Raw genomic sequence first — 21,106 nt, 5'->3', positions numbered from 1 at the left:
CCATTTGGCACAATAAAAAATAACCTTCGACCGGTACATATTGCTTGTATCGATGCTCGGTGCATTGTTCAGTCATAAATTTTACCTGTCCCTATAGCGTCGGCCGTCGGGTCCTATTGTAAATTATTATAATAATAGTCCGTCTCGGTATTTTATTATTTCTGTCATAAGTATCTCTGTGGAAATGCAAATGCTGCTTGTAACATCCCAAAAACCAGCTCTACTATTAATTGTACTCGTATAAATAAGTGTATAATATGTACCTACCTACTTATTTATTGTATTCATTTATAGACCTGGATCCCGCGTAATAAAAAAAGTTGATTAACAGCAAGCTGAAAATTTGTTAATAGCTTCACGGTGTCTAGTCGGACAAACTTTGATGTACGGGAATACTGGAACCGGGGAAGTTTTAATTGTGGAACAGGTTAAAAACTTGGAACATCAGACTACCGAAAACGTTCCATGTATTTTGTCGGACAGAACTTCCAAGTGATTTGTTACCATTTCATTAAACTCTTATGCAAAAATCAGACTGCGTACCAGTCTACTTTTATTCTCTTAATATTTTTACTTAAAAAAAGTGTACTACAATCATCTCGCTAAACTTAATATAACTGTTTTCGAGATAAACCCATTTTAAATCTGCGATATAACATAATTTTTTGCATAATATTGTAGTTAAATCCGAAAAATCAACTTAAAACCATAATAATAATTGTGCCAATTCTCATTTATGTCATTTATATTTTTGGAGATTTTTATGGTTTATAAGTTATTTTTCGAGTTTAGCGAGACGAATGTAGTATATATTTTTTAAGTAATAATATTAAGAGAATAAAAGTTTTGATTCGAAAAGTATATGTAATGTAGAGTTCCCTCAGCGATGTGATATAATATTATTACAGTATAGCTCCCCGTGCATGACAAGCTTATGGAGGTAGCCCATATAGCCTAGGCTATAATATTATTAAAAAAATCACTTAGATGGGACAATGGCTTTAGGAAATTCGAGATATCAAAAATGGCCCATTTTTAAGGTGGTGCGTTAATTTCTTGGAGAAATGTAATTATAATTTAATGTAAATAATCTAATATCCAATAATTGTAAATTAATATAAGATGTAATATTAGTTCCTTAAAAAATATATTTTTTATTTCCCACAATACATTCTCCACAGGTATAAATATCGTCTCTAGACGTCCACCGAACGTCCTCCCAGCACGTTAGATGGATGATCGGCAGCAATACATTGGACCAAACTGGGACGTCCTATGAAGGCCCAATTGACGTCCACCGAACGTCCCTTCGGACGTTAGGTGGACCTCCATTGGGCGTTTGGCAACGTGGAATTTGGACCAAAATTGGACGTCCTGTTAAGGTCCAATTCACGTCCCCTAAGACGTCCGATTAAGATCCAATTTACTCCGATTAAGGTCCAATTTACGTCCAATTAAGGTCCCATTTACGTCCGATTAAGGTCCAATCTACGTCCGATTAAAGTCCGACAAATACCAGTAGAAGAGAAGACCAGCCCAACTGCATATCAGCATGCATCACCGACTAGTCCTTACCCTCAGGGGGGATGAATGGCGAATTCTTGGCGCCACAAAACGGGGACCTTTTGGCTATGGAATGGTAACCCAGACAGAAGAGTCCAGATGGAGAAAATCAGCTTTAAAAAAATCCGCAATCTAAGCTGGAAGACATCGCGGCGAAGGATGAATGGCCATGCGTAGTTGGTCGAGAGCGATTCCTGCGAGGAACCAGGCGACACCTCACAGTAATTAGCCTTACTCCGGCATGCGGGGCTCTGGTGGAGTGGACTGCAATTCCCTAGCTACTCGTGGGAACAATATGGACAAAAATATGGAAACCAATATTCACGAACAACCCGTAGTAGAAAGCCCCGAAGGCACTACTACGCAGATAGCGAAACCGACCACAAGGAAGGCAGTCAGAGTCACCTCCTTAGAGGAGGTGGATCTGATGACAGACGAGGAGGTCATTCAGGCCAGGCTGGCTGGGGCCTCCAAGAAGAAGGTAAAAGATCTGGTGGGAAAAGGCCAGGATTACATTGAAGCCAAACGCTCGGTGATCAAGGCCAATTTTACCAAGGTCTTTGGACGACAGGAGGGCAGTGCCGCTAAGTCTAAAGAGAAGGCGGAGCAAAAGCTGGAAATGGAAATGGCTACGCAAAAGCCTACAAAGAAACGGCAAAGGTCGGACCACAGCACGCCGCCAGCGGAAGTCAAAAAGAGGCCGAGAAAGTCAGAAATGACTTTTACACAAGCCCTTTGCTCGGCAAAGGTGGCGGTAGTATGTGATGGCTTCCCCGAAGTCAAGATGGAACCCACAAAGCTTAAGGCAGTGCAAACATCCATCTTGGAGGCTTTGGAGAGAACGCCAGAAGGAGGGCCGCAAATCAGGCTGCTAAAGAGCACGTTCAAACCCGGTTACCTGGTAATGACGTGCGCGGATAGTGCAAGCGCACAATGGCTCATCGACACTACTCCCGCTCTAAAGCCTTGGGAAGGTGCAAACCTCCAGGCTAAGGACGAGAGTGAAGTCGAGAGGCCGTGTTCTTGCACTGTCTACATCCCAGACGAGGACGGAAAGAGGTTGGAGGCGGAAAGTGTGCTGACTCGATTAAGGGTCAGCAACCGAAAGCTCAACACTCTTTTATGGACCGTTTTGGGCAAAACGCCTGCAGGAAAAGGGCAGGTATGGGTCCTCTCAATGGACAAAGAGTCCTTTGAGGAACTCAAAAAACTTCAAATGTGTCCTTACTTTGGCATAGGAAGAATTACATTTCGTGTCAAGGATGATGGGCACATTGAGAAGGTTGCAGAGGCCGGACCAAGGGGGTTGCAAGGCGTAACTGCCACAACCTCGGCAGTTAAGTCTAAGCAAAAAAGAAAAGAAGTCAAACCTTCAGAGGCGCAAAGCTCTAAAGTAGCGTCAAAGAAGGTTAAGACTTCGAGCAAAAGCAAGGCTCCCCCTAAGGATGATAAGTCAAGGGAAGGAGCAAAAGAAGGAAAAATCCCGGAAGAAGTCCGCACCGACTTGCAGGGGAGTGCTACAGACCCGCCCAGAAGGCTAGAAGCCACTGAGCGTGTGGTCTCTCCCATGGAAGGGGTAGAGGACACGGGAAAACCCGAAAGATAGCCTTCAATTTAGAGGAAGGCAGAATAAAGATCCTGCAGGTCAACCTACATCATGCCAAATCTGCGTCGGCGGTTTTGTGCAGAAGGTTTGATATGGAAGGCCTGGACTTGGCCCTACTGCAGGAACCATGGCTCCACGGAGGGAGAGTTGCAGGCTTAAAGCCGCAACAAGGTAAGTTACTATACGATGCGAAAGGAGAGACACCTCGAGCATGCATTGTATATGGCAACGAAGTAAACTGTACACTGATTCCGGATCTTTGCTGCGGAGACTTTGTTACAGGTATTCTAACCGCTTCCACCGAGGAAGGTAGTAAAAGATGGTTGGTCTGTTCTGCCTACTTCGCTGGAGAGAAGGTCTTCCGCCCAGGCATAGTAGAGGACGTTATAACCTACAGTCGAAGGGAGAACCTTCATCTAATACTGGGATGTGATGCCAATGCCCACCATCTGGCATGGGGGAGTACGAACATCAATAGTCGAGGTGAGTCTTTACTACAGTTCATCTTAAGCATGGGTTTAGAAATAGCCAATATAGGAAATAAACCTACCTTCGTTACGGCCACGCGCAGAGAAGTCTTAGATGTAACACTTTGCAGTGAAAAAACGTATGATACTATAAAGAATTGGCATGTGTCAGAGGAACCTTCATGTTCCGATCATAGGCACATTCGATTCGATTTAGCTACTTCGATTCGAATGGTGGCAAGATTCAGGAACCCGAGAGAGACGGATTGGGAAGGCTATAGAGGCTCACTCGAGAAGTCTCTCGAGGGAGGAATCGGCACCATAAGAGATAGGGAAGATCTCGAGCTGGCAATTGAAACGGTGAGCGGAGCTGTTCTGGCCTCTTACCAGGAGAATTGTCCAGAGAGAGAAAAGAAAGGAAAGAAAAACACACCCTGGTGGAATGAACACTTACAAAAGCTTAGGGCAGATGTAAGAAGGCTATTCAATAAAGCCAAATTCAACCAGGAGTGGTCCATATATAGAGAAAAACTGACGCGATACAATAAGGAGATCCGAAAAGCCAAAAGAGACTCGTGGCGAAAGTTCTGCGAGGAAGTCGAACAGGCTCCCGCATGCTCCAGAATCCACAAGGTCCTGGCTAAGGATGGTATTGTGAATCAGGTCGGCCTCTTGAAGAAAGAGGACGAAACGTATGTGGAAACCCTGGAGGAAAGCTTAATAATGCTCACCAAGGCACATTTCCCCGGCTCATCTATTGACAATAATCCTCCGGTAGAGCTAGCTTATCCCAGAAGGCCTACTAAGGCGGACTGGAAATTAGCTACCGACATCACGAGACCGGAAAAAGTCAGGTGGGCGATCAATAAATTCCAGCCATATAAATCACCTGGAATGGACGGGATCTATCCAGCCTTCCTACAGAAGGGACAGGATGTGATTATCCCGCATCTAACAAAGATCTTTAAAGCTAGTTTGGCATGGAGATATATTCCAACTGCATGGCGAAGGGTGAAAGTCACATATATCCCCAAGGTTGGTAGGGTAATGGACCAGACCCCCAAGTCATACAGACCAATAAGTCTATCCTCTTTCCTAGCAAAAACGCTGGAAAGATTGATAGACAGGTATATTAGGGACGATGTGCTGATGGAAAAACCACTTAGCGATCGTCAATATGCATACCAGCCAGGAAAGTCAACTGACTTGGCACTGGATGATCTTAACAGACTGCTCTCAAAGTCGCTAGATGACAAAGAGATAGCGGTGGCGACGTTTCTGGACGTGGAGGGAGCATTTAATAACGTCTCCTTCGAGTCTGTAACGGAAGCGCTTAAAAGGAGAGGAGTTCCTGCCTTCATATGCGAGTGGACAAAGACGACCTTAGCAAATAGGATCATGGTGTCCTCGTTAGGTGAAGCCACCATTGAAGCGAAGGCAGTAAGCGGCTGCCCACAAGGAGGAGTTCTATCCCCATTACTGTGGGCAACGCTTATGGACGACCTACTTAACACGCTGTCCAGGGAGGGTTTTTACTGTCTGGGATATGCGGACGACTTGGTAATTGTAGTTCGAGGACGCTTTACCAAAGTAATTTCAGAGAGACTTCAAGTCGCTCTGAGGATGGTGGACAGCTGGTGTGAGAAAGAAGGCCTGAAGGTTAACCCTCAAAAAACATCCGTTGTTCCCTTCACCAGGAAAAGAGCACTGCAAGGCTTACAGCCACTAGCGCTCAAGGGAGTAGAAATCCCATTCACAAGTCAGGCCAAGTACTTAGGTGTAATATTCGACCAGAGGCTGACATGGAATGCACACATTCAAAAAGTCACACAGAAGGCCATTATGGCCCTGAACAGATGTAGACGAATGTGTGGCAAGAATTGGGGGTTAAATCCTAAAATGAACCTCTGGCTATACACAAGGGTTATAAGGCCCATGCTAACTTACGGTTCAGTGGCGTGGTGGAACAAAACGCAACAGTCCGGGGCGATTCGATTGCTCAGTAGCACACAAAGACTTGCATGCTTGAGTGTTACGGGAGCCATGAGAACAGTCCCAACGGACGCGCTAGAAGTTATACTAAACCTACCACCTCTACATATATACATACAGAGTGAAGCCAGATCAACAGTACATCGGTTGATCCAGGGCCAAGCTCCAATAAGTATGATGCAGGGAACTGATAATTTAAGGCTATACCAGGACATAAAGGCAGACCCCGTTCTAGGAATGCCTGTAGACCGAATGGTTACGAGGTATAGCTTTAACAAAAATTTTCAAGTCACAATACCAAAAAGAGAGGACTGGGAAGCTGGTCCGCCGATAACGGCAAACTCAATATGGTATACGGACGGCTCCAAAACCGATATAGGTACAGGGGCTGGAATATATGGCTTAAAACCAAGGACGGAAGTCCGGGTATGTCTAGGGACATATGCGACCGTATTTCAAGCCGAAGTAGCTGCTATACAAAGGTGCGCTATGGAACTAATCAGTCGGAATCTAGATAACGACTCCATCGTTATCTATTCGGATAGTCAAGCGGCTCTGAAGGCTCTCAGTTCGGTACAGGTCGATTCATGGCTGGTATGGAACTGTTTGAGTGTCCTCTCTCAGGTGGGAAGTCGAAACAGATTGACACTTGCCTGGGTGCCGGGACATAAGGGTTATCGTGGCAACGAGAAGGCCGATGAATTGGCCCGAGAAGGCGCATCTACGCCACTGGTTGGTCCGGAACCCGTCTTTGGAATCGCAAATACGATAAAAAGAGCAGCTATACAAAAATGGGCGCAACAGAGGTCTCTTGAATGGTGGAACAACTCCCCAGGACAGAGGCAGGCCAAACAGTTCATCAAAGGACATTCGGCTAAATTTACAACAGACTTACTTTCGCGCAGTCGAAGCACTGTCAGAATGATAGTGGGTCTGCTGACTGGACACTGTAGACTCAATAGACACTTGAGTCTCATAGGCCTGACAGAAGAGGACACCTGTCGGTTCTGTCTGGAAGAAGAGGAAACCGCTCTACACGTTCCGTGTCATTGCGAAGGTCTCGCACGAGTGCGGTTTCTAGAACTCGGTGAGGAAAAACCGGAAGCACCAGGCTACATGAAAAGGCCACTATCAAGGCTGTTAAGTCTCATTAAGAGGACTAAGCTAGATGAAGTGCTTTAAAAGAAAGGGGAAACACAATAGATCTACTAAGGTCGCAGTGTATCAGGCTCTATTGGCCGCCCCATTTTCTACATTCTACATTCTACATTCTACATTCTCCACAGGTATAAATATCGTCTCTAGACGTCCACCGAACGTCCTCCCAGGACGTTAGATGGATGATCGGCAGCAATACATTGGACCAAACTGGGACGTCCTATGAAGGCCCAATTGACGTCCACCGAACGTCCCTTCGGACGTTAGGTGGACCTCCATTGGGCGTTTGGCAACGTGGAATTTGGACCAAAATTGGACGTCCTGTTAAGGTCCAATTCACGTCCCCTAAGACGTCCGATTAAGATCCAATTTACTCCGATTAAGGTCCAATTTACGTCCAATTAAGGTCCCATTTACGTCCGTTTAAGGTCCAATTTACGTCCGATTAAAGTCCAATTTACGTCCGATTAAGGTTCAATTTACGTCCGATTAAGGTCCAATTTACGTCCGATTAAGGTTCAATTTACGTCCGATTAAGGTCCAATTTACGTCCGATTAGGGTCCAATTTACGTCCCCTAGGACGTCCGATTAAGGTCCAATTTACGTCCGATTAAGATCCAATATATGTCCCCTCGGACATTAGATGGACGTCCAATGGACGTTCGGTAGCGCGACATTTGGACCAAAATAGGACGTATAAAGGACGTTCCTCGGACGAAAACGGACGTCCAATGGACGTCCCTAAAGTCCGTGAAGGACGTCCATTGGACGTCCTTGTGCTATTAGGGTAGGTACCTACCTATAATTCTGGTGATTTTTTAAATCCTCTATTGTTAAGAGAATTTACACCTTTAGCCAAAGTTTTACGATTTTCTAACGGAAATTAACAAGTTATTTTAAATACGCACCAATTATCGATGTTGAAAGGAGTTTTTCAAGTTATAAAAATATTTTGTCTGATCAAAGAATATGTTTCCTCGTAAAGAATTTGGAAAAACACATTGTAGTGAATTATAATCGAAGATATATTTATAGTGATATTGTTGTTTTATTTTAAATAGGTAACTATTGGTAGCAGTTTTTGTAAAAACTGTGAATAAATTGCATATATAAAAAATGATTTTATTTGAAAAATAATAAATAAGATTACTAAATAAGACAGAAAATTTGTGGTTTCCCGAAATGCGCATTTTTTGAATTTTTGTGCATATCTTGCGCATATTTCGTAATTTTTTACCGCATATATATGCGAATATTTCATCAAAATTAATCGCATATAAATCCGCTCCCTAGTCATTGTATTCTGTTGGCTGATTCCAATGATTTGAGCCGCCGTACGACACGTTGGGACCAATGGGAGTGAAGATACGTAACTAATACCTATCAAGAGGTTTACTCAAACTTCTTTTCTGTACTTATACCTACCACTCGGTATAAGTACAAAAAAGAAGTTTGTGTAAACCTTTGCACAACTGTGTAAATACTAAAGAAAAATCTAAAATATTAAAAAAAAAATAGTGGAATCCGTTAATCTGTTCTCGAAAAAATTAGCTATGAAAATGAGCATAATTTTCTATATCCCTAACTTTTGACGAGCAGTTTAGCTTAAATGGGGAAAAGCGGTAAGCTTATACCAAACACCAGTAGGAGGCATTCAATTAATTGAGGAAAAAAATTAAATGGATAACAATACTCATTTCAGTTATAGAAAAGGCATTGCCCCGCTAGAATGGTTGAAATCACAAGTAACAATTAATATTCCTACAAAAAAGACAGGCGCTTGAAAGTGATAAGACTATTGAACAATAAGCCTGCGAACTGCCTTTTAAACACATTCTTAAAAATAATCCATAACACAATTAAAAAAAGGTTTGTTAAGAAATTCTTTTATAGACTTCAGAAATTCAACAACTTCTCCTGATTATGTTTAAAAAACGTACGGAATGCACTAAATGAAAAAAAGAAGAAAAAGATTTATCATACCGTTATACTCTAATATATTCTTACGTTGAATATTTGATGCTTCCCTGTAGAGTATAAAACGGACAGTTGTGTTTTTCCCGTGAGCTGCCTTGTTTAGTCTTCTTTGTCGTTCTATTCGTTAAATCCTATCCTCTCAAGTCACAGCGTCAGAAAGCAGTGGGTATATGCAGTGAACGGGAGGCCTATGTCGAGCAGTGAACGTTGGGGCCCTTTCGCGTTTATCATATGTAGAGAAGTCGCTTGTCAAAACCTGGACGTATGTAATCGTATTCTATTTGTTAAATACTCTCACCTAATATGTCATACCATGTGTGTTAATCCATTTTATTTCTACAATTTTAAAGTGTTATTACATGCCGTCATTTTCATTTGTCTACACCATCTTATTCTGCCAGTTAAATCCCATCATTTCAGACGCTGTACGTCACGATTGAACCAATAGAACCGTAGATACAAGACTAAGGCCCTTTTGACATGATGCTGTAATTGATTTTCATACGTCATTGTATTATATTAGTCAAATCCAGTTATTTTAGGTGCTGTACGCCACGATTGGACCAATAGGAGCGAAGATACGTAAATAAGGCCCTTTTGACATATTGCTGTATTTGATTTTTCTGTGTCATTGTATTCTGTTCATTAAACCCTACCATTTGAGCTGCTGTACGTCACAATTGGACCAATAGGACTAGATATACATAACTAGGGCCCTTTTGACTTGTTGCTGTATTTGATTTTTCTGTGTCATTGTATTTTATTTGTCAAGTCCTATTATTTGAGATGCCGTACGTCACGATTGGTCTTATAGGACCGAAGATACGCGACTAAGGCCCTTTTGACATGAGGTTGTATTTGATTTTTCTCTCATTGTATTCTGTTTGTCAAATCCTATCATTTGAGGTGCTATACATCACGATTGGACCAACAGGACCGAAGATACATAACTAAGGCCCTTTTGACATATTGCTTGTTTGATTTTTCTGTGTCATTGTCTTCTATGATGTCTAAGGCATATCTCTGATATGCCCTATTTTTAAATTGGACTTCGTAAGTCCTAGGTTTTCACCCACAAGCTTTTATTTGACACCTCATTTGTCATTCTACCCGGTATAATGGCGGAGGAGTTATATTGGCGGTCGTACGGACCGACAGAAAGAGTACCCAGCTCAAATATCTCACCTTTAGTACCATCCTTGGATTATAAGCTTTCATTTGACACCTCATTTATTATTATAGCTGGTATAATGATAGAGGAGTTACATTCGCGGTCGGACGGACCCACCGACAGACCGCCTAGGTCAAATATCTCACCTTTAGTACCATCCTTTTATTACCAGCTTACATTTGACACCTTATTTGTCATTCTACCTGGTATAATGACGGAGAAGTTATATTCGCGGTCGTACGGACCGACAGAAAGATTGTCTAGGCCAAATATCTCACTTTTAGTACCATCCTTGGATTATAAGATTTCATTTGACACCTTATTTATCATTCTACTTGGTATAAAGACGCAGAAGTTATAGTCGCGGTCGTACGGACCGGCGGAAAGACAGCTTAGGTCAAATCGCTCACCTGTAGTACCATCATTGGATTATCAGCTTTCATTTGACACCTCATTTGTCATTCTACTTGGTATAAAGACGCAGAAGTTATAGTCGCGGTCGTACGGACCGGCGGAAAGACAGCCTAGGTCAAATCGCTCACCTGTAGTACTATCATTGGATTATCAGCTTTCATTTGACACCTCATTTGTCATTCTACCTGGTATAACGACGGAGGGGTTATATGCGCGGTCGTACGGACCGACGGAAAGACAGCCTGGGTCAAATATCTCACCTTTAGTACCATCCTTGGAATATAAGCTTTCATTTGACACCTCATTTGTCATTCTACCTGGTATAATGACGGAGAAGTTATATTCGCGGTCGTACGGACCGACAGAAAGATTGCCTAGGCCAAATATCTCACCTTTAGTACCATCCTTGGATTATAAGCTTTCATTTGACACCTCATTTATCATTCTACCTGGTATAATGATTGAGGAGTTATACTCGCGGTCGAACGGACCGACGGACAGACCATGTAGTCAAATATCTCACCTTTAGTACCATCCTTGGAATATCAGCCTTCATTTGACACCTCATTTCTCATTCTACATGGTATAATGACGGAGGAGTTATATTCCCGGTCGTACGGACCGTCGGTAAGACAGCCTAGGTCAAATATCTCACCTTTATTACCATCCTTGGAATATAAGCTTTCATTTGACACCTCATTTGTCATTCTACCTGGTATAATGATGGAGGAGTTATATTGGCGGTCGGAGGGACCGGCGCACAGATCGCCTAAGCTAAATATCTCACCTTAATACCATCCTTGTATTATAAGCTTTCTTTTGACACCTCATTTGTCATTCTACCTGGTATAATGACGGAGGAGTTATATTCGCGGTCGGAGGGACCGACGGAAAGACAGCCTAGGTCAAATATCTCACCTTTAGTACCATCCTAGGATTATCAGCTTTCATTTGACACCTCATTTGTCATTCTACCTGGTATAATGACGGATAAGTTATATTCGCGGTCGGAGGGACCGAGTCACAGACCGCCTAAGTCAAATATCTCACCTTTAGTACCATCCTTGTATTATAAGCTTTCTTTTGACACCTCATTTGTCATTCTACCTGGTATAATGACGGAGGAGTTATATTTGCGGTCGGAGGGACCGACGGAAAGACAGCCTAGGTCAAATATCTCACCGTTAGTACCATCCTTGGATTATATGCTTTCATTTGACACCTCATTTGTCATTCTACCTGGTATAATGATGGAGGAGTTATATTCGCGGTCGTAAAGACCGACGGACAGACCGCCAAGGTCAAATATCTCACCTTTAGTACCATCCTTGGATTATCAGCTTTCATTTGATACCTCATTTGTCATTCTAGCTGGTATATTGACGGAGGAGTTGTGGTTACAGACAGACGGACAGACGGACGTGGATAATACAAAGTTTTCACATTTTTTCAAAATTGGGTGAAAACAATAAAACATGATGCCAGACTGATTTCTTTATGAAAATAATATATACATTCTCAAATTGTCTATTTTTCGTTGTGAATAATATTGTATTCAACAGTGATGCCAAATTTCTGATGCCAAAATGATTGATAATGAAAGTGGGATATACGTTTTCATGTATATAACGGCAGCGACAAAACGGTAAAACACTGAACTAAATGTATATAATATTTTCACTGTACGATCATTTTGGACTCAAACATTTTATGGAATAAACTTATATAACTTAGTAAGAGGTAAACAAGGAAAGCTGATATATTAAAGTAACATCAAGGAATCAAATCTCTAACTACCGAGCTGATTAGACTTCTGGTAGCAAGTACAGGAATAAAGTTATTAAGGTAGTGTAAAGTGGCATCGATATACAGATGCCACTTTGCAAGACGATGCCAAATCGATGGTAAATGCATAATGTATCGATGCCAAATTGATAGTAGGATGTATATATATATATATATATATATATATATATATATATATATATATATATATATATATTATGGGCGTTGTTGTCTTCCTTCAGTCTCCTTGGATTGGAGCGTTTGTCTCACGAACGCATGGGTCCTTGCCCACGTACCTTCATCCTCACACATCCTCGCAATCATATCACTCACAGAGTCAAAACGGACACCATTCCTTCTCTCCAATTGTAATCTATCCACACTCCATCTTGCACATTCCAGCAACGTATGTGACACGGTGTCGACCAAACCACAGTAAGGGCAGTTTTCTGTATCTGCTTTCTTGAACCTGAAGAGATACGAACGGAAACAACCGTGACCGGTGAGCACCTGTATCAGGAAATAGTCCAAGCGCCGTTGCCCACATTCGAGCCACCTCTTCAGGTCCGGTATAAGTTATCTGGTCCACTGCGCCACATCCGCAATTGCCTCCCATTAAATTTACCACATCCGTATGGATGTGGCTCTCTCCTCGCGTCTTGCACTCTCGGTCGGACCGTTGTCCCCAGTACGATAAAATAAACGGGCCCTCTCGGAAGCCAAGATGTGAGAGGGTGCGCAGCCGGTGATGGCCCACAATGCTACCGCAGACACAGTCCCGTAGGCGCTTGCCACACGTAAGAGACTTGCTCTGTCTGTGCGCGTCAAGAGCCTCCGGTAGGACGATATTTCTACTGCCTCACTCCAGACTGGGGCCGCGTAAAGAAGAACAGACTGTACCACACCGTGTAAAGCCCTCCTCCTCTCAGATTTGGGCCCGCCAATGTTGTGCATTATCCACCTCAACGCGGCCGCTCTCTGCGTGGCAGTGCGCGTCACCACCCGCAGGTGCTCGCCCCAGCTCCCATTCGTGTGGAGAGTCACTCCCAGATACTTAACACACTTTTTCGGGATGATCTCTGCTCCGCCACACTCAAATATCGCGTTCTCGCGTTTCCGTGGTCCCTTGAGAATCACTGCCTCGGTCTTCTCCCCAGCGAGTTTCAGACCGCGCTGATACATCCAATCTTCCGCGTGGTCACATGCTCTCTGTGCTTTGTATAGAAGTTCATCCGTATCCCGCGCTACCACCAGCAACGCAAGGTCATCCGCGAACGCGAAAGGAGTAACCCCCTCACCGTATTCGAGACGCAAAACCCCGTCATATGCCAGGTTCCACAGCGTCGGGCCGAGGTCGGACCCCTGCGGCACCCCAGCCGTGACATCCACAATTACTCCTCTCTCAACAACAATTCTCCTGTCGGATAGATAGTCCGAGACCAGGTTCCTCAAATAACCAGGGAAGTTCCTATCCTCAATCGCTCTCATTACTGTACTCCATTGAAGTGAATTGAAGGCGTTTCTAACGTCGAGCAGGAGCAAGGCGGCCCATTTCTGGTCGCGTGCCTCCGTATTCAACGTTCGGTGCAACCCCAACACTGCATCAGTCGTGCTAACATTCTTCCGGAATCCATACTGTCTGGGGGATAAGCCTCCAGACCTCTCAATCGCTTCATTAATCCTCTCACGCAACATTCTCTCAAACAGTTTACAAATACACGAGAGGAGGCAAATAGGCCGATACTTTTCCTCTCCTTTAGGGGGGAGTATTAATTTTGATGTTTTCCAGTCGGTCTGTTCAGTGAGTACGGCGTTCATATGGCCCAGAAGCCATGCCGGCTCCAGTAGACCCAGACGTTTAACCGCCTCAGGCGGTATCCCATCTAGGCCCGGGGCCTTGCGGAACTTAAGGGTCCCCAACGCTTCAACGAGTTCGTCTAGGGAGAAGGGCGCAGCCCGCTCAGCAGACCCATCCCTCCGCGCTCCATGGCATTCGCCAGACGGGAAGAGCACTCGTGTTACCGATAGCTTCTTATCCAGCGGCATTTCGTAAAGAGGGTATGCGCCGAAACGCTTCATTACAATTTTATACCCTTGTCCCCATACGTCCTCGTCCAGCTCGTCACACAGACCCCTCCAACATTCTTTTTTTCTAGAGCGTATCAACCTATTCAGCTCCCTCTTCTGTGCACGATATTCATTTTCCATTTGTAGCACTTCATCAGCGTTTGCTCTACGTTTCCTTGCACGCTGTACCCTTCGACGCAATGCCACACATTCCGACCTACCATTCGCAATCTCAGCATTCCACCAGTAAGGCATTATCCTTACCCTCTGTGGAGCTACCTTACTGGTCCTCATTGCACTTTTCACAACTTGTTCTAGTCCCTCCGCCGAGGGCGGAAGGTTTCGAACCATTTCTACTTCCCACCTAACACTCTCATCAAACACTCTCCAGTTAGTCGATTGTATTCCGCATCGGGCTCTCGGGCCCTGAGAGGTTCTGTTTCCGGTAGCGACGCCCATTCCAGTTATCGAAAACCCAATGTAGCGGTGCTCCGTACCCGTATAGGTTTGCAGCACCGCCCACTCCTTCACGCAGCTAAATATACGTTGGGACGCACAGGTAACGTCTATGTACGAACCCGTCACAGAATTGCCTCTCACAAACGTGGGTTCTGAACCCCTGTTGAGTACAACAAGGTCCAGGGTTCCAATCCATTCGCTCAGCATTTGACCTCTAGTGTTGGTGATAGGAGAACCCCATTCCGCCGATTTCGCGTTGAAGTCCCCAAGCACCACGCACTCCCGATTCAATCGTCTCACTTCATTCATAATCTCATCCAGCTTATTTTCATATGCGTCGATTGCTATATTCGGTGAAATATAGCAACAGACCAGATTCATTCTCTCCATCTTAGCGACCAGATATCCATCGTGTTTGACCACATCATACACACGTAGGTGTCTGTTGCCGAAATATATCCCAACCCTACCCGAAGCATCCGCAATCCATCCTCGGTTCCCGACCAACGTGGGGTTCGGTTCCGCCGCGATTAGGACGTCAAAGTTTCCCTCCGCGGCGGAAGCCACGGAGAGACTATGGGCTAATCTCGCCGTACCCACGTTAGTCTGGAGTATCTTCAGATCCGGTCTCTGTTTTCTGGTATCCATTGTATATACAGGATATTCATTCTCACATACACACGCTCTGTCAAATTGACTCTCGCATCCATTCGACCGCTCCAGTCCTAAGACTGCATTCTCCTTTCCGTTTCCTCCCTGGCCGTGTTGACCAGTTGTCGGAATTTCGGACATTCCATTGAGTTGCCCCGATGTCCCGTAACTTTGCAATTAATACATTTGTGCCCTTTTTCTGGGCAATCGTTCACGGTGTGTCCCTCTTCTCCACACCGGATGCATCCCTTCAAGACCTCATTTTTACACTCAGACCTGCGATGTCCGTACTCCATGCACTTGTAGCACCGGGCGATACGGATTTTCTCCTTAATTGTGCAGGATATATATCCCACCCTAATAAAGCCTATCCGTATAAGGCGCGCTGCAATGTCTTCATCGACCTCAACTGTGGCGTTGAGGTCTCCGCCATATGCCTTACGAAGGGGTCCCCTGACCTGACACGTTCCGTTCCGTCCCGCAAAAGTCTCAATTGCGCTGACAATGTCAGTTTCTTTGGTTAGACCATCTGCTCCATTTACAAAGAGCGCACGCCTGACTGTACCACCTTTCGCCACGGCTCTTGTGACCGTGCCCTGCCTAGCTGAGACGATGCCCTTCACCGTTTCCGCCATCTCTCTACCTCCTCCTAGTTCCAATACAATGCCCTGATCTCTGGTCTGCCTAAGACGTTTAACAACAACGTCGCTCCTGCCGCAAAGTTCTGTGAGTAACTCACCCAGTAGTTCGTCGAAGGACTTATCCTTCGCCTTGGTTAGCACTACCACTCCTTTGCTCTCTCTGGGCTTTACCATGCTCGCCCAGCTCTTCCTCGGTCCATATATCGCGGCTTTAACTTCCTTACCCTCGGCTGCCCACTCTAGAAGCTTTCGAGTAAGATCTGTCCCCAAACACGTCGGAGCGAAGAGCCCTACGCTCTTCCTGTCAAGGTGGCCCATCCTATTTAGAAGTTTACGGCTTGTCGCCAAGAACTTAACCGCCTCAGGCAGATGCGTGTTGCTGGGTATAAGCTTATGGATGCACCTTTCAGTGCAAGCCCTTCGTCCATCATCATCAACAATGCTCACAGAGTTGAACATTGTACCAACTCCACCCTCTTCGTCCTCAGCTACCGGAGTAACCATGAGATCTGGATACCTCTCTTTAAAGCGCCCAAGAACTTTTTCCTCGGCCTGGTCGGCGGAAATATACACAGCCGCATCGTCATTACAGTCCAGCGGGCTACCCTCCATTACAGACACCTTGGTAAACAAGGCCTCTGGCCAATCCTCGCTGAGGAGATCCGTGATCTCCTCAGGGGTTCTGCTCTCAGCCATTCGGGTCTTAATGTTCTGGACCCGACATTCGGTTTCCGCAGGGTCCTCTGAGGGGGACACCTGCACACCCATGTTTTTCTGTTGTATCCGGACCATTGTGACATCGGTCTGTGTACCGATAGTTGTCTTGCACACGTTGGCCGTTTTTATGGCCGACACCGACGCACGGGGCTCCTTCGACATTGCCGCTTTAAACTGGGACATGTCCCTTTCTAATGTATACATCAGATTCCTTAAACCTCTGATACCAGACTTTATCTCAACTTTAGTTGTTACGGGGACCTTTGTTAGAACCAACACCTCTAGTACGGCCGCCTTTAGTTTAGCCATATCTTTATCTACCTTTTGTAGATTCGCACGGGGGCGATCCTCTCCGGGGGCTACCTTACTCCGCGCATGGGATTTCCTCTTGCGTTTTCTATCGACCACTGTCCACTCGGTAGACAGGCCGCTGGAGCTACTTTCAGAGCCGGATTGATTCGACTCGGTCGTCGATAGATCGACAAAGCCGTTTTCCGATCCACTCTCCTCATTGTTAACTTCAACAGATGTCTGTGTCACACCTATTCTGACCTCATCCATCGATCCCTCCGGGAGAGCTCCCTCCGCCGCTGTGGACGAAGAGAGCGAAGATGACATTCTTATTTAAGATGGTAAACCATTTATTGCCTGAGTATTTGAACAGTCAGTTAGTCCCGATAGCAAATGTTCATGAGCATAGCACTAGAGCTGCAAATTCAATAAATTTTTATGTTAGAACAACCAACAAATCCAGTTCAATGAAAAGCTTGTTTCATAAAGGAATTGTACAGTTCAATAATATACCTTATCACATTAAAAATAGCCATAATGCAACTACCTTTAAGAGATTATTAATCCATTAAATTAATCCATTAAATCCATATTAAAACTAAGACCTAGAAACCAATTGGCAATGTTTGTTGTACTTCCAGTGTTTTTATTTTTATTTTATTTTCTCTTTTTTTGTTTATATATTGAATGTTTCTGATTAATTTAATTTGTCAATGCTTATTTCTTTATTTGTTTAGTCTCATGTTTTTAATTTTTGTAATACTTTATGATAATTATACAGCGCTCCTCGACACCGTAAGGTACAAGAGGACGGCTTAAGTAAGTAAGTAATACAGCGCTCCTTGCCTTGACAATTCTTATGTAATTTGTACAGGTGTGGAGTGCAATGTTTTTGTTTTGTGTATTATCTATTATGATAAATAAATAAATATCTATCTAATATACATGCTATACAGTTAGAAATAACATTTTTAACTTTCTCTTTTATCTTTGGTATATAAAAGTCTTTAATTATTAAAAAACTCTAACAAGAAGTAAAACCACTTCTATGTAAATTGGTATATTTATTAAAACTTAAAAATCCCAATGGATTGAATAAAAATGTCCAATTCAGAACGTTTTCAGACCTATCGGTCCATCATCAGTGAATCTACAATAAAATAAGTAATCCCACTATTAGAATTGAAAGATGGTTGAAATTTTTAAAAGCTAAAAATGTGGTTAGATTACTTACGTGCATACTTGCTAAATAGCCCCAGAACCAAACAATGGTTGAATTTAAAATTCAATTTACATTATTTAAAAATAATATTAAACAGGCTAAACGCCGATGTTACAGGATATTGCCTATGGGAACATGGTGAAACCCTACCAAAACCTCAATCAACCATCTTAGGCCAACTTTGACTATAAAGTGACACTAATGTCTAAGGAACTGTTTGAAGTGACATTGACAGTAGAGAAAAAGGTAGTCGATTTTCAATGTTAATTAACCAAAAGGTCATGACCCACAACAAATGATAAAGATTTTAATATCTGAAAATGTCTAACATTTTAAATCTATTGGTTATTGAAAAGAAATTGTGATATACAAAATTAATTTAGAATATAAGATTATTTATATTGACTGTATACCATAACATTAGATTGATCAAATTGATAGAAAGAAAGTAAGCTGCTGTCAATAAAGATAAAAAGATAAAAATAGATGAAGGTGAGAAAAGAGAAAAATCAATATTAGTTGGAAAGTTATTGTACAAAATGAATAAATTGGTAGGCAATTTAATCTAGTCTATATTGTATTGGTGGTTGTATATGTAAAAGGAAAATATTGTTATTTAAAAATGCAAGTTTTTGTAAATAATGGATTTGAGTTAGGATACAGTCAAATAATTAAAAGTGTGTAATATGTGAATGAAAAAGAATTGTAATTATTATGAGATGGTTTATTTTTTAATTTTATTTCAAAAGTTTTGAGAGAATTCTTGTGACAAAGTGTTGGTATGGGAAATTAGAGATAAAGTAATGTATGATTATAGCTGTTAAGTCCAGTTGATACAAAAATGAAATTAAAATGAAAATAATATTGAAAGTGTACTGAATAAAATAAAACCAAAGTAAGAAAAAGAATATAGATATAATTTAATTGTAATGATAATGGATCTGAATGTGAGAACTGAAATCAAGTGAATGGATGTTAGTTGGAGAAACACTCCAGTTTCTATTTTATCTAAATTCATTCTTAACACCATTAAAAACTTTATTAACTTTACCCCACAGTTTACTGTTTTGAATTCTCGCCAATTAGTTGAAAAACTTCAACTTGTCAATCTTAATCCAAATATTGTTATGCTTTCTTTTGATGTTAGCAATTTATTTACTTCAGTACCAAAAAATGAATCGATTAGTCTGGTTAATTCACTCCTCTTAAATAATTCTGTCACTTCCACCACCACTTCGTCTATTATAAACATTCTCAAAATTTGTCTATCTCAAGATTACTTTGTTTTTAATAACAACTTTTATCAACAACCTGACGGTTTAGCAATGGGTAGTTGCTTATCCCCTTTCTTAGCTGATGTTTTTATGGATCACTTAGAATCCAACTATATCATAAAAAATCCAGAGATCTTACACTGGTTCCGTTATGTTGATGACATTTTAGTCCTCATTTCTGGTAACTCTGATTCAGCTCACAACTTACTTCACAAAATAAATCAAATCCATCCTAATATCACCTTTACCATGGAACTAGAATTTTCTAACTCCATTAACTTTCTGGATTTATCTATTACCAGACTACATGACCACTTCAACTTTGGTATCTACCGTAAACCAACACAGACAGATCATGTTATCCATTCTACTTCTAATCACCCTTTATCATATAAACTCTCTGCTTTTCGCAGTTTTATACATAGATTAAACTCTATTCCTTTATCCGTAACTGAATTCAACAAAGAGTTGAATATTATCAAACAGATTGCAGTCAACAATGGTTATGACCCAGACATTATCACTAAACTTCAACAAAAAAGAGAACTCAAATTACTACGACAATCCGCTTTCTCTACATCATCCACAACTACTCCCATCTATGCCTCCTTACCATTCAATAACTCCAAATTATCTGAAAGAGTCAAACATATCATTTCAAATTCTTGTGACAACATAAAAATATCTTTCAAAGTTAATAACACTCTCAGCAGAAGTTTAACTAATACCAAAGATCCTATCCATTATATGAACCGGAGTGGGGTATACAGACTCTCTTGTTCAGATTGTGATGCCACCTACATCGGCAGAACTTACAGATCTCTTTCTACCCGATCTGCTGAACACAGCAAGAGAGATACCACTTCTGCCTTTTCACACCATTTAAAAGTCAATAAACATGAACTTAAGATTCCTGAAGGTGTCCAGTTGATACACAATATTCAACAAAACAATACACTCCGTTTAGACTTATACGAAGATTTGGAGATTGGCAAGGACATGAAGAAGAGTCCCAACTGTGTCAATAGACAAACATCCCTTAACCGCAACTTTGTCCCCATTCACCGCCAATTATTCTCATAATTCCTATTTTTTCAACTTCCTCTTTTTATCCTATTCTTTCTCTTTCAACTTACTCTCTCTTCTTTTTCAAAATTTCCTCTTTCCTTCACTGCTTCCAAACTCCTTTACCCGAATAACATTATTAACTATTGAACCCTATTAACCATCACCTCATTAATTCACCCTACTATCTTTTTACTTCTTTTTCATTTCATTACTTCGTTCAGTTTAATTCCACACCTCATCTTTTCTTTATCCCTCTCTTTCCCTTAAAATTCTTGTCTTTATACCTTACACCACAGCCCTCTGCTTTTTGTCTTTGACCTTTTCCAAGAAAACTTTTACCTCTCCAACTAACATCCATTCACTTGATTTCAGTTCTCACATTCAGATCCATTATCATTACAATTAAATTATATCTATATTCTTTTTCTTACTTTGGTTTTATTTTATTCAGTACACTTTCAATATTATTTTCATTTTAATTTCATTTTTGTATCAACTGGACTTAACAGCTATAATCATACATTACTTTATCTCTAATTTCCCATACCAACACTTTGTCACAAGAATTCTCTCAAAACTTTT

Source organism: Diabrotica virgifera, chromosome 1 (genome assembly GCF_917563875.1).
Source record: "Diabrotica virgifera virgifera chromosome 1, PGI_DIABVI_V3a".
NCBI lineage: Eukaryota > Metazoa > Arthropoda > Insecta > Coleoptera > Chrysomelidae > Diabrotica > Diabrotica virgifera.
This window is presented reverse-complemented; position numbering follows the sequence as displayed.